The sequence below is a fragment of the Hordeum vulgare genome, chromosome 4H (genome assembly GCF_904849725.1).
Source record: "Hordeum vulgare subsp. vulgare chromosome 4H, MorexV3_pseudomolecules_assembly, whole genome shotgun sequence".
Taxonomy (NCBI): domain Eukaryota; kingdom Viridiplantae; phylum Streptophyta; class Magnoliopsida; order Poales; family Poaceae; genus Hordeum; species Hordeum vulgare.
Window position 1 is genome coordinate 336038156 of NC_058521.1, and position 4061 is coordinate 336042216.

Below are 4061 nucleotides of genomic sequence, written 5' to 3' on the forward strand. Positions count from 1 at the left end.
CATCCATATATACATATAGTTCCATAGCATCCATACATACATAGCTCCATAGCAAATATAATACAGAACGATACTTTACGGGCATTAGTAAGTAATATTTGGCACTAAAACAAATGTCTTCATGTCCATATCGTAGTCCAAAGAGCATCCGCGTGGCAACCTACAAGATGAAATCATCAACATGACAAATGGGTCTCTACTTACATGTTTTGAGCAACAATGCTAATGATGCAGAGGCGAAAAGAACAACCTCTAGCAAATGACAACACTTGAAAATCATAGAGATTTCTATTGATAAATAGATAGGAGTAGAGAAAGAAGAACCTCTCGGTGGTACACTCATTGCTTGTCTACTTCACATACATGCATGCATTTCCTTTCACATATTATTTGATGATGCTGGTGCTATTAGGTTATGGTGGAACAGAGAGCAGTTGCATCGAATGTATTGACAAATATTAATTAGGGGCAATTTAGACAATTCTAGTACCATGTTGATCATTGTGCCTTCTATATTCATGTTCAGAGCAAGTACATTGAAGCTTAATATCTTTCATCTCAAATATTTAAGTTAACATATCGTGGAGAGATGTATCTATTTACTTTGCTAATTCTTTCACTAATGGAATCAATCAATCATGTTCCACTACAGATCTTCTTTATGAAGAATATACTAGAACTTTGTCATTCATAACCAAAGGGATAGAGATCACATGAATCCGATTTCCCCTTTATTTTCATCCATTATTATTTTTCAATGATCACTAAACATTTTGTGGCATTTACCAAGTTGCAGGCCTAAATCGGAATCCTGAGCACGTTACAAAATGCAATGTTTTGCATGATTTTGTTTTCAATTGTCAATAATAACATGGTAATCAAAGATAGAATATAATACCAAGAATGCTCGAAAGGCTGATTGAATAACTGTTGTGGCCTGATGCTCCTTTATATTTAGTTCAGTCTGAGATGAAATTGTCTGTGTATTGGTGGATGTGAGGACGATGCAAGCATCATGGTCTTTGACAGTAGCAACTAACAACAAAAGGACTTCATCAACGTCATTGTACAACAAAATGAGTGCTAAGCAATGCTGTAATCTACTTGTTTCAAATTTCCTCCTGCATATGACACTACTGAGTTCTGACAATGAAAAGGAATAGTCGAGGAACAACCCTTTAGGCCTTAAAGGACATCAGATGATAAAGACATGTCAACAATAACAGCACTTTCAGTGAGTTTTGGTAACCCATCTCCTTTTCCATCATTCTTGAAGATTCCTCATGTTTGGACAGGACAAGTCAAAAGGAGTAGATCACCAGGGTTACTAAATCTCAACTGACCATTGATTTCTCCCAGCAAACTGCACAGATAAGCGGAGGCGCAAACTTACCTCAGTTACCTAGAATCCTCGTCACTCGCTCATAGGCCGTGAGGGTTGATCCAGACAATATGCCATGCTGGTAGTATCAACCTGACCTGGTTCAGTAATTGATGGTGTGGTCGTGTGCACTCCTTCATCAGGTATGTTGCTTACGCCATCAGCACTTCCTGATCCGGTGTTCGACTCACCTGCTTTGTACACGCAGAACAATGGAAATCACACGAGCATGGTAGGTTATGCAAGAAAACACTCATGAAAGAGGAGAGTGCTGTGTACTCACTCCGTTTGGCCCCCTTGGGATTATCACACCCTAGGCACTTGCAATATGAGGTGCACCTGACCTTGTGCTTTAGGAAGAAGAAGAGTCAGCTAGCCTCAATCAGGATCAGAGAAAAAAAAGCATGTCTAAGCTTTCAAATGAAGACAGAGCATGCGTGGGGAAGAGTACGCACCTTCACACAGTAACAGCCCCGCTTTTTTGCATCTGTTTACCTTGCAATGCTTCCCGAAGCGGGAAGGGGAAGCTGGGCGGCGGGTCGCCCCGCACCGCTCCGCCGGACGGCGCTCGTATCCACAGCCACCCAAGGCTTATGCCGCCCCCTCGCCGTCTCCGCCCAGCAGCCAGCATCTACGCCTGTCTGAGGTTCGTCCCAACTCCCAAGTCTGCCAGTCAAATTTCGTGTCAGCGAGCATCATAGTCATCGCCCGTGCTCTGTAGCGTGTCGGATGCAAACTGGAAAGGGGTTTTGGCCAATTCTGCTGATCATGTGGTACATGCGCTTGCATATCCATGTCTTAACTAATTGATGTTGTGCGCGGTGCTTCCACATTTGTTATCTATTGCTGCGAACTATGTCTGTCAAGTAGCGTCAGACATAGGTGGTTTTTTGAAAGAAGGAAAGAGGTATCAATGATTTTGCCAGTGAACTACACGGTTTTGGTATCTGTGCATGATATATACTGAAAACTATGCTATGTTCCTTGAGTTATGTTTGGAATGCACATGGATGTGAGTGTGTCACATTGTCTCTGGTCCTTCTGATTTTTCAGAGTGGATAAGTTTTTCGAAGTTGAGATGAAGGTGCGCGACTATGAATTCAACCAGTACTGAGTTGTCAACAATGCTATCTATGCTAGCTACTGCCAACATGGTGAGCTCAGACCAAATTCTAGCTGAATCTCTCATTGTTGCACACTTGGTCAGTAAACATGATTCAGATGTCGTCTTAAGAACTCGTACTCATTCTAGATTGAAATGTATATAAATTATTCTAGAATGAAATTTATATAAATTCTTATCTTATTAGATAACATTCCATACCATCACAACAAAGCATGGTTGTAGTTTATATAGCATATCGACATCTCTCATTGGGTCCTATGCTTTCAAATTGAGTAGGTCGTCATGAGCTGCTTGAGAGCGTAGGAATAAGTGCAGATGCAGTAGCTCGCAGCGGTGAGTCACTGGCCCTCTCTCAGATGAACCTCAAGTACTTCGCGCCTTTCAGAGTAATGCCCTCCTTTCCTATGTTGAGCAAAAAATAAAAGAAGTTAAGATACTTGTTGCAGTACCATGAAACCAGTAACATTACTAGTTCAGACTTCAACATATACTGTCATGGATTATCTTCAGATCTGAATTCCATTCTGTATTTTCTTGTGCTGTCAGAGTGGTGATAAATTTGTCGTCAAGGTGAGGCTTGCAAGCATCAAAGTTATAAGGATGATATTCGAGCACTGCATTGAGAAGCTGCCTAACCACGAGGTATGCTTAGCAAAGAGTTATTATGAATTCGAAGCAGAAAAATAAGATACAATGAGTGTTTAAAGCATGTTTGCAGGGGAAGACTTTCTAAAAGTAATGAAGTGGAGTAGGTGTTGTCCTTCACATGGTTGCATATCTTCACTCATGATACATACTGTGGATGCTTCAGGATTCAACCGGATAAGTAAAATAGCAGCAAGAAACTAACCGAGAAGCCCCAGATGGTAGGAGAGTGGTATGTCGCTTTGCTGAATCTTGTTCAGCTGTTCAGGCTTGTCAATCAGGCTGTATTCCTCCTAGCCAGTCAATTCCTAAACAATGTCGCCGGCGACGAACCCCGGATGAGTGGATTCCACCACTCTCGCCATGCCCAGCCCTTCTATAACCTTTGACACAATAAAATTTCTCTGGACAGTAAACAGGAATTAACCAACAACAAGAAGAAAGAGCAGTCAAAGTGGAAAAAGGACTGACAAATTCGGGCTTGAACGGGGGGATGTAGGAGCCGTGGACGTCCCGCATCCGGCCGTGCACGTAGGGGTCGCAAGAGAGGTAGAGGTTCTTCACCAGCACGGCCGGGCCGGCGGCGGCCTCGGGGACGCGCAGCGGCACGGCGCTGCCATTGACGAGCGACATGTCGTCCTCCCTCCCCCTCATCCAACTTAGGGAGAGGGGAGGAGGAGGAGCTCGACTTGGGCGACGCGGAGGGAGGGGGAGGGCGGATCCACCACCACCGATGACGAGGCGACGAGCGAGCGACGGGCGACGGGCGCGGGGAGGCGACGGGGGCCGGATTCGCGTGGATCACGTGAATCTAGGACCGGGCGACGACAATGAACCCTCCGCTGGCGGCGCTGCCGGGCTTCCTCGTCCGGTCGCCGGGGCCAGCCGGCGGGGAGTCAGGGCGAGGGC

General features: G+C 44.7%; 1 pseudogene; it reads left to right on the plus strand.

Annotated features, from left to right (window-relative positions):
* Positions 1–1814: 1814 nt before the first annotated feature.
* On the plus strand, positions 1815–3351 carry LOC123450502 (annotated as a pseudogene).
* The last annotated feature ends 710 nt before the right edge of the window (positions 3352–4061 follow it).